This window comes from Triticum aestivum, chromosome 7B (genome assembly GCF_018294505.1).
Source record: "Triticum aestivum cultivar Chinese Spring chromosome 7B, IWGSC CS RefSeq v2.1, whole genome shotgun sequence".
Taxonomy (NCBI): Eukaryota; Viridiplantae; Streptophyta; class Magnoliopsida; order Poales; family Poaceae; genus Triticum; species Triticum aestivum.
In genome coordinates this window covers 760,063,542-760,080,408 of record NC_057813.1, presented here as the reverse complement: position 1 = coordinate 760,080,408, position 16,867 = coordinate 760,063,542, and positions in this window count along the sequence as shown.

The window sequence follows — 16,867 nt, the reverse complement described above, 5'->3', positions numbered from 1 at the left end:
CGATAAGCGACATCCTCAACATTGTCTGAGGGACGCCGTGGTCGATGTCAAGTCGGGAATGGCCGGTGTCGAGGTAGTCGCCGTGGAGCCGCGAGCGCAAGAACGCGTCGTGTTAGTCAAGGGTGCAGTGGTGCGCCAGGAAGAAGACAATGTTGATGAGGCACCACACCGGGTTTGATAAGCCCGGGGATATGTCGTGGACGAAGGCATGTGTCGATGTTGCATGTGTCAGTGTTGCCAGCTCCGGGCATGCGTCGCACCAGGTTTGTCAAGGCAGAAAACACGTCGTGGAGGAAGGCACGCGTCGGTGTTGCCAGCACCGGTCATGCGTAGAAGGGGACTAGCACGAACTGTACGCCATGTCGAAAGGGCAAGCAAAGGAGGACTGGACAAACGTTTGTGGCGCAAATCAGCATGGGGTAGAAGATGACGATGTTGCCCACGATTGTCGGAGTAGATGAAGTGGCCGGGGAAGATGACAACGACTCTCGCGATGAGCTTGTGCTGGACAAAGACAAAGATGGGGTCGACGATGTGGTCGGCGGAACCGAAGGTAGACCATGAAGGGCCACGTCAGTCACCTGTAGAAGCACGACGGCGGTGCTCGAAGTAGGCAAACAAGAATCCAACAGCATGATGAAGATCAAGCGGCGACGGTGTCGTTCTAGCGCCTAGGAGTGAACCGCGTGCCGCAGCGCTACAACCCGGAGCAGCGACGCAGTAGCAACGTGCGCGTCGGTGTAACCACCGGGATGGCCTCAGGGCGGCGACGTGGACCGTGTGCCGCAGCGCTATGACACTTAGAGGCGACACAACGGCAGCGTGCGGGTCGATGCAGCCACGGGGAGAACCACAGGGTGGCGGTGCTGCGGCCCGATGAGGCGGTGCAACGGCAGCCCGTTGCTTGATCGGTGGAGAGGCGCATAAATTCGGGGACAATCTTCACACAACCTGCGGAGGCGCACGCAAACAACTGACTAGATCGGTCGCGCGGCGCGGATAGAGCGGATCACGGGCTGTCGGGTGATCAATCCAAGCGGTCACGAGGTCATGGATGCTGCTCGATGATGAGGTCGGAGTCACATAGGATGGAGGCAGGGTGGTGGAGGAGTCCTATCAGAACAAAGGCGACGACTGCCGGCGGGGAACGACGTGCGGACGACGTGCGTCTAGCAGGATAGCGCTGCCGCCTGAGCGACCAATGCAGCACCGTGCGTGAGGCAGCATACGTACGCGGCGGAGATGGAAGGTGATTGAGAAGTCCCGATCGGAGGAGGGCCACGACAGGCCTCCGCATCGCAGACATCGGCATCGGCATCCTGTGGAATTGACGCGGGAAGATGCATGGACGTCGGCACATGCAGCATTGACGTCGACGCTTTTTCTTCCTTCCGGCCTGGAGTTTGATAGGGACCCATGCTTCTGGCGCTTCCTATGGAGTTGGTGACGGCGTGATGGCGTCCCGGCCATCCCAAGTGGTGTTGCCCCCGCCGATGGCAAATGTTGAATCTGGCAGACGCTGCGATTTGGGTCCACTTGGAATTTCACATTTCGATCTGGGCCCTCCATGCGAAAAATGGACTTGCTTGTATTTTACTTTTCTTTGCATCCTTTTGTCAACTTTATTCTTTACTAGCAAAAATGGCCGTGCGTTGCACCGGGTATAAAATAAATCACAAAGTTCATATGGTATTCAAGTGTTTACCTATCATGGTGAATAATAAGATTTTCTAATTAAATTGCATGTGAAACTCATAAATATCCACTTTATGAAGATCTCATTGTATTTCAAAAGCTCGTAATTTTTTTTCTACTAATAAAACCTACTTCTTCAACTCACTCTAAAGAAGTTGAATTGTGTGTAATAAGTTGTTATTTAACAACCCTATATAAAAATAATTACAATCTAACCATTTATCGATTAACGGCCACATCTTCTATGCGTAAGTAATTGTGCATCATTGGCATACTTGTAACAGTTTCAAATAGATCATATCTTAATCCCTATATCTCACAATCCATATTAACATTAATTCACATTTATGTTTTGTTGGGGAACGTAGTAATTTTAAAAAATTTCCTACGCATACGCAAGATCATGGTGATGCATGGCAACGAGAGGGGAGAGTGTGTCCACGTATCCTCGTAGACCGAAAGCGGAAGCGTTATGACAACGCGGTTGATGTAGTCGTACGTCTTCATGATCCGACCGATCCAAGCTCCGAATGTACGGCACCTCCGTGTTCTGCACACGTTCAGCTCGATGACGATCCCCGGACTCCGATCCAACAGTGTGTCGGGGATGAGTTCCGTCAGCACGACGGCGTGGTGACGATGATGATATTCTACCGACGCAGGGCTTCGCCTAAACTCCGCGACGATATGACCGAGGTGGAATATGGTGCGGGGGGGGGGGGGGGGGCACCGCACACGGCTAAGGAACGATCACGATGATCAACTTGTGTGTCATGGGGTGCCCCCCTGCCCCCGTATATAAAGGAGCAAGGGAGGGGGTGGCCGGCCTAGGAGGAGGCGCACCAAGGAGGAGTCCTACTCCCACCGGGAGTAGGATTCCCCCCCCCCCTTCCAAGTAGTAGGAGTAGGAGTCAAGGAAAGGGGGAAGAGAAGAGAAGGAAGGAGGGGGCGCAGCCCCTCCCCCTAGTCCAATTCGGACTAGGCCTTGGGGGGGTGCCCAACCTCTCCTCTCTCTTTCCCCTAAAGCCCAATAAGGCCCATATACTCCCCGGCGAATTCTCGTAACTCTCCGGTACTCCGAAAAATACCCGAATCACTCAGAACCTTTCTGAACTCCGAATATAGTCGTCCAATTTATCGATCTTTACGTCTCGACCATTTCGAGACTCCTCGTCATGTCCCCGATCTCATCCGGGACTCCGAACTCCTTCGGTACATCAAAACTCATAAACTCATAATATAACTGTCATCGTAACGTTAAGCGTGCGGACCCTACGGGTTCGAGAACTATGTAGACATGACCTAGAACTGTTTCCGGTCAATAACCAATAGTGGAACCTGGATGTTCATATTGGCTCCTGCATATTCTACGAAGATCTTTATCGGTCAAACCGCATAACAGCATACAGTGTTCCCTTTGTCATCGGTATGTTACTTGCCCGAGATTCGATCGTTGGTATCCAATACCTAGTTCAATCTCGTTACCGGCAAGTCTCTTTACTCGTTCCGTAATACTTCATCCCGTAACTAACTCATTAGTTACAATGCTTGCAAGGCTTAAGTGATGTGTATTACCGAGAGGGCCCAGAGATACCTCTCCGACAATCGGAGTGACAAAACCTAATCTTGAATTACGCCAACCCAACATGTACCTTCAAAGACACCTGTAGAGCACCTTTATAATCACCCAGTTACGTTGTGACGTTTGGTAGCACACAAAGTGTTCCTCTGGTAAACGGGAGTTGCATAATCTCATAGTCATAGGAACATGTATAAGTCATGAAGAAAGCAATAGCAACATACTAAACGATCAAGTGCTAAGCTAACGGAATGGGTCAAGTCAATCACATCATTCTCCTAATGATGTGATCCCGTTAATCAAATGACAACTCTTGTCTATGGTTAGGAAACATAACCTTCTTTAATTAACGAGCTAGTCAAGTAGAGGCATACTAGTGACACTCTGTTTGTCTATGTATTCACACATGTATTATTTTTCCGGTTAATACAATTCTAGCATGAATAATAAACATTTATCATGAAATAAAGAAATAAATAATAACTTTATTATTGCCTCTAGGGCATATTTCCTTCAGTCTCCCACTTGCACTAGAGTCAACAATCTAGTTCACATCACCATGTGATTTAACACCAATAGTTCACATCACCATGTGATTAACACCCATAGTTCACATCGTCATGTGATCAACACCCAAAGGGTTTACTAGAGTCAATAATCTAGTTCACATCGCTATGTGATTAACACCCAAAGAGTACTAAGGTATGATCATGTTTTGCTTGTGAGAGAAGTTTAGTCAGCGGGTCTGTCACATTCAGAGCCGTATGTATTTTGCAAATATACTATGTCTACAATGCTCTGCATGGAGCTACTCTAGCTAATTGCTCCCACTTTCAATATGTATCCAGATTAAGCGTTAGAGTCATCTGGATCAGTGCCAAAACATGTATCGACGTAACCCTTTACGACGAACCTTTTTGTCACCTCCATAATCGAGAAACATATCCTTATTCCACTAAGGATAATTTTGACCAATGTCCAGTGATCTACTCCTAGATCACTATTGTACTCTCTTGCCAAACCATGGCAGAGTATACAATAGGTCTGGTCTATAGCATGCATACTTTTATAGAACCTATGATTGAAGCATAGGGAATGACTTTCATTCTCTTTCTATTTTCTGCCGTGGTCGGGATTTGAGTCTTACTCAATTTCACACCTTGTAACACAAGCAAGAAACTCTTTCTTTGATTGTTCCATTTTGAACTACTTCAAAATCTTGTCAATGTATGTACTCATTGAAAAAACTTATCAAGCCTCTTGATGCTCAATATGTAAGTAGCTTTACTGAGGTCTTTCTTTTAAATAACTCCTTTCAAATACTCCTTTATGCTTTCCAGAAAAATTCTACATCCTTTCTGATCAACAATATGTCACTCACATATACTTATCAAAAAGGCTGTAGTGCTCCCACTCACTTTATTGTAAATACAGGCTTCACTGCAAGTCCATATAAAATTATATGCTTTGATCAACTTATCAAAGCGTATATTCCAACTCTGAGATGCTTGCACCAGTCCACAGATGGATCGCTGGAGCTTGCACATTTTTTTAGCACATTTAGGATTGACAAAACCTTCTGGTTGCATCATATACAACTCTTCTTTAAGAAAACCATTAAGGAATGCAGTTTTGACATCCATTTGCCAGATTTCATAAAATGTGGCAATTGCTAACATGATTCGGACAGACTTTTAAGCATCGAAACGAGTGAGAAAATCTCATTGTATTCAACATCTTGAACTTTGTCAAAAACCTTTTTCGAAAAGTTTAGCTTTGTAGATAGTAACACTACTATCAGCATCTGTCTTCCTCTTGAAGATCCATTTATTCTTAATGACTCACCGATCATCGGGCAAGTCAATCAAAGTCCACACTTTGTTCTCATACATGGATCCTATCTCAGATTTCATGGCCTCAAGCCATTTCGCGGAACCTGGGCTCATCATCGCTTCCTCAGAGTTTGTAGGTTTGTCATGGTCAAGTAACATGATCTCCAGAACAGGATTACTGTACCACTCTGGTGCGGATCTCACTCTGTTTTACCTACGAGGTTCGGTAGTAACTTGATCTGACGTTACATGATCATCATCACTAGCTTCCTCACTAAATGGTGTAGTAGTCACAGGAACAGATTTCTGTGATGAACTACTTTCCAATAAGGGAGCAGGTACAGTTACCTCATCAAGTTCTACTTTCCTCCCACTCACTTCTTTCTACAAAGGATCCATTACTAGCAACGAATGTTTTGCCTTCGGATATGTGATAGAAGGTGTACCCAACAGTTTCCTTTGGGTATTCTATGAAGATGCACTTCTTCGATTTGGGTTTGAGCTTATCAGGTTGAAAACCTTTTTCACATAAGCATCGCAACTCCAAACTTTAAGAAATGACAGCTTAGGTTTACTGCTAAACCATAGTTCATACGGTGTCGTCTCAACGGATTTAGATGGTGCCCTATTAAAGTGAATGCAGCTATCTCTAATGCATAACCCCAAAATGATAGTGGTAAATCGGTAAGATACATCATAGATCGCACCATATCAAATAAAGTGCGGTTACGACGTTCGGACACACCATAAAGTTGTGGTGTTCCAGGTGGCGTGAGCTGTGAAACTATTCCACATTGTTTTAATTGAAGACCAAACTCGTAACTCAAATATTCATCTCCACGATCAGATCGCAGAAACTTTATTTTCTTGTCACGATGATTTCCCACTTCACTCTGAAATTCTTTGAACCTTTCAACTATTTCAGACTTATGTTTCATCAAGTAGATATACCCATATCTGCTCAAATCATCTGTGAAGGTCAGAAAATAACGATACCCGCCGCGAGCCTCAACACTCATCGGATCGCATACATCAGTATGTATTATTTCCAATAAGTCAGTTGCTCGCTCCATTGTTCCAGAGAACGGAGTCTTGGTCATCTTGCCCATGAGGCATGGTTCGCAAGCATCAAGTGATTCATAATCAAGTGATTCCAAAATCCCATCAGCATGGAGTTTCTTCGTGTGCTTTACACCAATATGACCTAAACGGCAGTGCCATAAATAAGTTGCACTGTCATTATTAACTTTGCATCTTTTGGCTTCAATATTATGAATATGTGTATTACTACGATCGAGATCCAACAAACCATTTCGTTGGTGTGTATGACCATAGAAGGTTTTATTCATGTAAACAGAACAACAATTGTTCTCTAACTTAAATGAATAACCATATTGCAATAAACATGATCAAATCATATTCATGCTCAACGCAAACACCAAATAACACTTATTTAGGTTCAACACTAATCCCGAAAGTATAGGGAGTGTGCGATGATGATCATATCAATGTTGGAACCACTTCCAACACACATCGTCACTTCACCCTTAACTAGTCTCTGTTTATTCTGCAACTCCCGTTTCGAGTTACTAATCTTAGCAACCGAACAAGTACCAGATACTCAGGGGCTACTATAAACACTAGTCAGGTACACATCAATATCCTGTATATCAAATATACCCTTGTTCACTTTGCCATCCTTATTATCCATCAAATATTAAGGGCATTTCTGCTTCCAGTGACCATTTCATTTGCAGTGTAAGCACTCAGTTTCAGGCTTTGGTCCAGCTTGGAGCTTCTTCATGGGAGTGACAACTTGCTTGTCATTTTACTTGAAGTTTCCTTTTCTTTCCCTTTGCCCTTTTCTTGAAACTAGTGTTCTTGTCAATCATCAACACTTGATGCTCTTTCTTGATTTCTACCTTCGTCTATTTCAACATCACGAAGAGCTCGGGAATTGTTTTTGTCATCCCTTGCATACTATAGTTCATCATGAAGTTCTAGTAACTTAGTGATGGTGACTAGAGAATTCTGTCAATCACTATGTTATCTGGAAGATTAACTCTCACTTGATTCAAGCGATTGAAGTACCCAGACAATCTGAGCACATGCTTACTAGTTGAGTGATTCTCCTCCATCTTTTAGCCATAGAACTTGTTGGAGACTTCATATGTCTCAACTCGGGTATTTGCTTGAAATATTTAACTTCAATTCCTGGAACATCTCATATGGTCCATGACGTTCAAAACGTCTTTGAAGTCCCGATTCTAAGCCGTTAAGTATGGTGCACTAAACTATCAAGTAGTCATCATATTGAGCTAGCCAAACGTTCATAACGTCTGCATCTGCTCCTGCAATAGGTCTGTAACCTAGCGGTGCATTAAGGACATAATTCTTCTGTGCAGCAATGAGGATAAACCTCAGATCATGGATCCAATCCGCATCATTGCTACTAACATCTTTCAACACAATTTTCTCTAGAAACATAACAAAATAAACATATGAAAGCAACAACGCAAGCTATTGGTCTACAACATAATTTGCAAAATACTACCAGGACTAAGTTGACGATAAATTTAAGTTCAATTAATCATATTACTTAAGAACTCCCACTTAGACAGACATCTCTCTAGTCATCTAAGTGATCACGTGATCGAAATCAACTAAACTATAACCGATCATCACGTGAGATGGAGTAGTTTTCAATGGTGAACATAACTATGTTGATCATATCTACTATATGATTCAAGCTCGACTTTTCGGTCTCCGTGTTCCGAGACCATATCTGCATATGCTAGGCTCGTCAAGTTTAACCTGAGTATTCCGCGTGTGCAAAACTGGCTTGCACCCGTTGTAGATGGACGTAGAGCTTATCACACCCGATTATCACATGGTGTCTGGGCACGACGAACTTTGGCAACGGTGCATACTCAGGGAGAAGACTTCTTGATAATTTAGTGAGAGATCATCTTATAATGCTACCGTTAATCAGAACAAAATAAGATGCATAAAAGATAAACATCACATGCAATCAATATAAGTGATATGATATGGCCATCATCATCTTGTGCTTGTGATCTCCATCTCCGAAGCACCGTCATGATCATCATCGTCACCGGCGCGACACCTTGATCTCCATCGTAGCATCGTTGTCGTCTCGCCAACTATTGCTTCTACGACTATCGCTACCGCTTAGTGATAAAGTAAAGCAATTACAGGGCGTTTGCATTTCATACAATAAAGCGACAACCATATGGCTCCTGCCAGTTGCCGATAACTTCGGTTACAAAACATGATCATCTCATACAATAAAATATAGCATCACGTCTTGACCATATCACATCACAACATGCCCTGCAAAAACAAGTTAGACGTCCTCTACTTTGTTGTTGCAAGTTTTACGTGGTTGCTACAGGCTGAGCAAGAACCGTTCTTACCTACGCATCAAAACCACAACGATAGTTCGGCAAGTTAGTGCTCTTTTAACCTTCGCGAGGACCGGGCGTAGCCACACTCGGTTGAACTAAAGTTGGAGAAACTGACACCCGCCAGGCACCTGTGTGCAAAGCACGTCGGTAGAACCAGTCTCGCGTAAGCGTACACGTAATGTCGGTCCGGGCCGCTTCATCCAACAATACCGCCGAACCAAAGTATGACATGCCGGTAAGAAGTATGACTTGTATCGCCCACAACTCACTTGTGTTCTACTCGTGCATATAACATCAACGCATAAAACCTAGGCTCGGATGCCACTGTTGGGGAACGTAGTAATTTCAAAAAATTTCCTACGCATACGCAAGATCATGGTGATGCATAGCAACGAGAGGGGAGACTGTGTCCACGTACCCTCGTAGACCGAAAGCGGAAGCGTTATGACAACGCGGTGGATGTAGTCGTACGTCTTCACGATCCGACCGATCCAAGCACCGAACGTACGGCACCTCCGTGTTCTGCACACGTTCAGCTTGATGACGATCCCCGGACTCCGATCCAGCAGGGTGTCGGGGACGAGTTCCGTCAGCACGATGGCGTGGTGATGATGATGATGTTCTACCGACGCAGGGCTTCACCTAAACTTCGCGACGATATGACCGAGGTGGAATATGGTGGAGGGGGGGCACCGCACACGGCTAAGGAACGATCACGATGATCAACTTGTGTGTCATGGGGTGCCCCCTGCCCCCGTATATAAAGGAGCAAGGGAGGGGGTGGCCGGCCTAGGAGGGGGCGCACCAAGGAGGAGTCCTACTCCCACCGGGAGTAGGATTCCCCCCTTCCATGTAGTAGGAGTAGGAGTCAAGGAAAGGTGTAAGAAAAGAGAAGGAAGGAGGGGGCGCAGCCCCTCCCCCTAGTCCAATTCGGACTAGGCCTTGGGGGGCGCCCAACCTCTCCTCTCTCTTTCCCCTAAAGCCCAATAAGGCCCATATACTCCCCGGCGAATTCTCGTAACTCTCCGGTACTCCGAAAAATACCCGAATCACTCGGAACCTTTCCGAACTACGAATATAGTCGTCCAATTTATCGATCTTTACATCTCGACCATTTCGAGACTCCTCGTCATGTCCACGATCTCATCCGGGACTCCGAACTCCTTCGGTACATCAAAACACATAAACTCATAATATAACTGTCATCGGAACGTTAAGCGTGCGGACCCTACGGGTTCGAGAACTATGTAGACATGACCTAGAACTGTTTTCGGTCAATAACCAATAGTGGAACCTGGATGTTCATATTGGCTCCTACATATACTACGAAGATCTTTATCGGTCAAACCGCATAACAACATACGGTGATCCCTTTGTCATCGGTATGTTACTTGCCCGAGATTCGATCGTCGGTATCCAATACCTAGTTCAATCTCGTTACCGGCAAGTCTCTTTACTCATTCCGTAATACTTCATCCCGTAACTAACTCATTAGTTACAATGCTTACAAGGCTTAAGTGATGTGTATTACCGAGAGGGCCCAGAGATACATCTCCGACAATCGAAGTGACAAAACCTAATCTCGAATTACGCCAACCCAACGTGTACCTTCGGAGACACCTGTAGAGCACCTTTATAATCACCCTGTTACGTTGTGACATTTTGTAGCACACAAAGTGTTCCTCCAGTAAACGGGAGTTGCATAATCTCATAGTCATAGGAACATGTATAAGTTATGAAGAAAGCAATAGCAACATACTAAACGATCAAGTGCTAAGCTAACGGAATAGGTCAAGTCAATCACATCATTCTCCTAATGATGTAATCCCGTTAATCAAATGACAACTCATGTCTATGGTTAGGAAACATAACCATCTTTAATTAACGAGCTAGTCAAGTAGAGGCATACTAGTGACACTCTGTTTGTCTATGTATTCACACATGTATTATGTTTCCGGTTAATACAATTCTAGCATGAATAATAAACATTTATCATGAAATAAGGAAATAAATAATAACTTTATTATTGCCTCTAGGGCATATTTCCTTCATGTTTTCCCACTTCAAAAATATGATGACCAAAAAGTACTAAATTTACAATACTTGCGACACTTTTGTTGTGCCGCCAACAATAGAGCACACTTTCCACGCCAACATGACCACTTCCCTGGACATTATCATTGGGCCTCGATGAGTATCAGGATTAGGGGATGCAGAGATGTGGGACACATGGTACAACAAAGGGTAGTGCTCCCCCTCCCAGTTGTCGTGTGGGGCAAAACAGAGTGCGAGCAACATGCACTGTTGTTGCGCTCTCTCTATTCTTCATCCCTCGCTCTCTCCTCCCTATCTTACAGAAGACATCGATGACATGCAGAGTTGAGGAATATCTTGATGGTTAGCAAGTATCGGCGAGCTTCAAATATCCTGATCTGGCCGTCCGCCCCAGTCATCGGCCCCGTGCTCCGGATCGGGCCAACAGCCTCGCCTACGGCCTGATTCGGATCGCCTAGCCTTCGCCACCTGCGCCATGCCCCAGAGGTTCGGCCGATCCCGCGTCGCTCATTCTCGCTTCTTCCTCTGCTCGCAGCTCGCGTTGACCGCGAGAGGCTACAGGCCTCGTCCAACCACATCCTCTCACTACCTTGCTCCTCCACCACCACTCCTCTCCCTTCTTCCTCCCTTCCCTGCCAGCCAGGGCACTCTCCCTCTCCCGCCTCCGTTCGCCGCAGGTGAGTGCGCGGCTGCGGGTGTGTGGCCAGCAGCAACGGCTGCGGCAGTTCCGCGCCCGGAGAAGCCGCGCGCTGGGCGATGTGGAGGACGATGACCTGCCGCTTCCTCATTCGGGCGTCCTCCTCTACGCCGTCGGTGAGCCCTCCCCTTCTTCCTCCATCTCTCTTCTCTCCCCGTGCTTCTTCTCTAAGAGCTCTCTCTGCCTTCTATTTTTCTATAGAGAGACGACCATGGCCGCCCGATGCCCGAGCGCCGCCGGCCAACAACCCGCCGGTGTCTAGACCCACTTCACGCCATCCCCATCTTGCCGGAGACCTACACCAAGTCCCATGCAGCACCCGCGCCGCCCTTCGGGTCCCGCCCTGCAGCTCTGCAGCCCGAGCGCTTCGGATGCCTCGCATCCAAAGCAGAGGAGAGGAGCTCCCTGCCCCGGGCCTCTCCAGCCCCGGCAAACCAGCAGGCCGACCCCGCCTCCTTCCTTTTTTCCGCCGGGGTGCATCACCCCTTCCTTGGCTTCTGCGGCGTGGAAGCGGGCGGCAAGCTGCGGCCCGTCCCCGGAGGTGGAGAAGGCAAATGGATAAGCTGTGGTGGTGCCCGGTGGTGAAGCAGTTTAATTAAGGACCGTGGGTAGAATTGTAACTAATGCCAGGGTGTTTATGTAAAAACGAAGCGTTTTCTCACGTTCCCACTTAAAATAGGACTGCAGATTGAATTCTAAAAACTGAAGGGGCTTTTCTGCAAAAGTGCAGACGACGTACAACCAGAAACAGTAGCCGCTTTATTATTACTAGCACAAATGCCCGTGCGTTGCAACGGGAGAAACAAACTCTCGCACACCCTAGCGAGCAATCCGTGTTGTCACTTCTCCTCTTTGGCATCATTGTCGATGGTGGTCACTTGTGTAACTATTTACGAAAAAGGTTATCAATCCCTATGCGGTGAGCTAGGTCATTACACTCTACCATGCCGATTTCATGAGTCCCTCCCTACACCAACTTGCAATTCTTTGTGCGTAGCAACCGTCACATTCACTTCATGTGGTTCAACACCAATCATGTCTTTACATGTCATGCGGTGCATTTTCTTGTTTACCACACACAATAATAATTTTATTGACCACAGACAATAATAATTATTAGTGCAAATAATGTTAAGGTATGAGGTTATCAACTTGCCGACCGAACATAAGCTGCATACACCTTTTCTTTCTGCTCATATTTGTGAGCAAACTGGACCAACTTCTTGAGGCGGCTTATTAATTTCAGTTCATAGACATATATAAATTGGTCCGACGAGTTATAAGAAAGCGAGTTGGGATAATTCAATAACCGAACTAATTAATTTCTTTGTGTTAGTTAATTGCATGCCATGTCTGGGTAATTCCTTTGCGCAATATTTTTTAGGAAAATCTCCTTCCTTATCTGATCACGCCCCGGTAGTATTTCGTCTTAGGATATTCTCTTTCCTCATCTGATCACGCCACCATGGTATTCCTTCCTTTTTCCGAAACTCTCCTTTTCTTCTTTGTACCCACTGGTATTATAATTCCTTAGGGTCATTATTATCCTCTCCTTCCTTATTTAAGCCCGCTGATCACGTCACACATTTAAGAACAAAAAAAAGATCACGTCACACATCCCATCCCATTAAATCTAAGCCACATATGTCAGCCCACCTTTGTTTCGTACTTCTCAAGGCTGCTTACTGATCTTGAATCACAAACAAATATAAATTGGGAGTAGAACATGTAAAGCAGCGAGGTAGTACTATTTAATAAGGGAACAATCCTGGTATGTCACACAATGATGTCCTAGCATGATTGGTTGCGTCCTTTGGTCTTGACATGCAACGTCTGGAGTTCGATTGCTCGTGAAGACGCTATTTTTTTGTCTGGGCTGGCTCCATGTAATATTTTTGCCTAGGCCGATTTTGTTGTTGTTATGTGCTAGTAGAGTAGGCCCAATAGCTAAAGCTCCGGCCAAGGCCCAGCGAGGCGATCCAGATGCAAAGTTGGATCGAGACTTCTATAATTACCGTGACGGAACGTACGTGAACGTGAAAATCAACAAAGCGAGCGTACGTGGAAAAAACTTTTAAGCGGGACGAAATCAAGAATATCACCTTGCTTTAATAGTAGGTATAGATATAGGGAAAGAAATAAAGAAGCTCCGGGTCCTTCGGGCCGGCTGTGTTGTACAGAAGGTTTTTTTTAGGGTTTTCGTACTGCTTTACCATAAAGTAAGCAGTCCGGCGCACAGGCTGATGATGCGCATGCGCTTTGAAGACCAGCATGTCGACCACCAGCGCCAAGTAGCATTTGTTTTTCTATTTTGGCGACTAGTTTAGCCGTCTGTATGTTCTTTTTAATTTTTGGAAAGTGTACATATTCATTTCATATCAAAGGGTAACAGTAATAGTACATTGGAGACCTCAAACAGGAAAACAAAATGACAATCAGGTCCTTGCTCCGAGGATCCAAATTCACACGGAACAAAATTACAATCAGGTCTTTGACGGTCTCAGACGCACGCGCCGAGAGGTGCCATGACCGGGGACGACCCCGGTCCACTCCACCACTCCAGAACTAATACCTTCACCCACTGACATCGGAGAAGAATCACCAGCTCTGCAAAAAGGCCGCAAATGAAAAACAATGATATTTCAATGATTAACAGTGATGGTCGCAAGTTGACATATTTCTTGTAGTGTAACGGTGAGACAACATGACGAGAGCAACAGTGCTGTCCTCTGCCTGGATGATCCGGTGGCTGTGTGTTTGATTCATACCGGGAGGCCCCTTGTCCCTTGATCACATCAATGCTCTGCCTTTCCAAATCAAACCCAAGTATGCACATCTTCGCATACATAAACAACCAGTAAAGGATATTACCAACAAGGGTGCTAATATAAGCGTTACAACTGTCCAGACATGAAACCTCTGTTGAGATGAGACCGCCCCATGTGCCGGTCTTAGAGGAATAAACAGAGGTGAGAAGATGACTATCATTACTAAGCAGCAAGACCACCTTAAAGGGGGTGGAGTGGCAACCACCGCGGCGTGTCGTCGTCTTCGAGCTGGGAACCACCGCGGCAGCGGATCATGGCGGCGCCCTCCGACTGGCGTATGTCGATCTAGGGACGGGATCACTTGCGTGGATTTGTGGATGCACGTGGCTGAACGAGAGCTAGTTTTATCGTAATAGGTCACATGAGCGTGCTATTTCTGGACTCCTTTGGCAGGCTAAGCCGATTCAGTGATATTGCCTGTCCAGGTTAGTCGATTAATATCCACCATTAACATTGAAGTGTTCAATCCTTGCCGTTCTTTCTCTGTTGTTTTGAAATATGAAAGATAGATATTTCTTTTCTGATTTCAGTTTCGTCAGAGTATAGTCCATCATGAAACATGGCCTCGATATATAGGGCCTGCTACGAATCAACAGGATGCCTAGCCAGCCGTTGGATCACAGCGCTGGTGGCCATTAGATGCAACCACACCACGGCAGCAGAGCGACGCGACAGCTTCAGTGCACCGCGGTTGGCACCCTGTAAAGTTCCACTGCAACACAGTGCGGCATGACCATAGCTCCAACGCAGCACCGACAGAGTCAGCGAAACTCCATTGCAGCTCCGGCAGAGCTCCAATGCAGCACCGACGCCGGCCGGCGAAGCTCCATTGCAACTCTGCATTCTGCTCATGCCTTCTGCTCACCGCCGCGGATGGCATCGGCTGCTCCTCCTTCATGTTGTTGGTCGCCGACTGGGTCTGGTCCATGGGCTCCCACACACGCTATTTGAGAGTCCAGACCGCCGCACCGTACGACACTGGTGATGCCAGCTTGGGGCCAGTCACTGTGCGCGTTAGCGCCCCGTTCGTGGAGCTCCAGGACAACCATGATGCTGTTGTTCTCCCTGGTGGTTCCATTCACTGGCTCCTTGGCCACGATATCCTTGAGTATCATGTCGATAAAGCTATGCACATGCACGGTGAATCTCCTCTCATGGCCACCATGACTAACAAACTAGTGCAACGTCACCTCGGGATGTCGCCAGATGGGAGGCTGCAATTCCTCGTTTCCGACGGGCTCATGATCACCATGTGGATGCAACTCTCCCAAGTGGTCGTGGTTGGAAACAGGAGACCGTGATTGACACAAAGGAGAAGTTGCGGTTGTTGGAGCCCAGTATCGTGCTTGATAATGTGATGAGAGGAACGGCGCGGTGCTAATGTGGATATATCACCATCACCGGTGCTTTCTTGACTTATAGACGAATGAAATGCGCAGACAAGGCTCGTGTCCAACTCTTGGTTTAGGCCTTGGATCCTTCAGCGATGGAAAGGCCCCTATCTCACTTCTTTTCTATTCTTCGGCAAATGCCTGTGCTCTGGCCGGCCAACGATGCCGCACATAGACAGTTTGATGAAATGAACATGTATAGGGAGGACAATTTGAGGAGTGTTACTGTGCACACAACCAAATGAGAGATCTGAATGTAGGTGCCCGGTCAATGACCGGTCCTGTATGTGGACGTTGGAGGGTCCAAATTAGTACATCTTGAGAGTAGATGCTCTGAACTAACTTTTTTTCTAGCTCAGCTTGTGTCCTCCTTTTCATGCATTTCCTTCCTTTCTTACTTTGATCCAGTAGGTGAATTCTGGAAAGTTTATGAGCTCCGTGTCACAAAACAGCCGACCTGTCCTGAGACGGGTGCGATACTGTGTTAGACGACGAAACATGTCTAGACCATGCCGTCCAGACTGATGTGGGTGGTTTGAGGATTCACATTGAGATGCCCTAAAAACTATCATCCATTATATCGATATGTATGGGATATGATGTGAATACTAACGCGGTATATTTTGATGCAAAATATGATCACATTACCTTACGAAAGTGAAAAGGAACCATGAGCACAGCCTTATTTCTACATACGCTGTGATTTTTGGAATTAACAATCAATTTGTTGTCATCCATTTTTGTGTAAGACGGGTTCCTTGGTACATGCTCAAACACGATCAAATATTTTTTTTATAAAGGGTTGATTTTATTAGCTTAAAGTGGAGCATCAAGGGGATACAAATTCAAAGAGCATACACCCGGCCTCTGCATAGTTAAGATGCTCACAGCCAACACCAACACACACACACAAAACACGCCAAATAGCAAATTCATATAAGACCAAAGCTATGTGTACGCGAGTGAAAGAAAAACCCGAAGCGATCAGATCCACGATCGGCAAGCTAAATTAGTGACCATATTTGCACCAACCATCTCATGACACCACACAGACGACGAGATTTTTCAACAGTAACGCCTTCCAGAAAGGAGCGACACTCGAGTGTTACCGTCACCAGATCCAACCATGACCCCTTGACCCACGCCCCCTTGAGGTTGATAACAAATCCATGGGCATGATTTAGTGCGTTTCTAACATTTAACAGAAAATCTTTTGTGTGTGCTCGCTAAATCTGATGCTCGGCAACTTCACTTTCCATTGCATATTGTCAGGGGCTGTGCCAGCTATCTGCCAAGGTTTGGCTGGTGTCATACCCAAATTTGTCTAAAGATACATCTAGTATATATACTAGTACATATAGC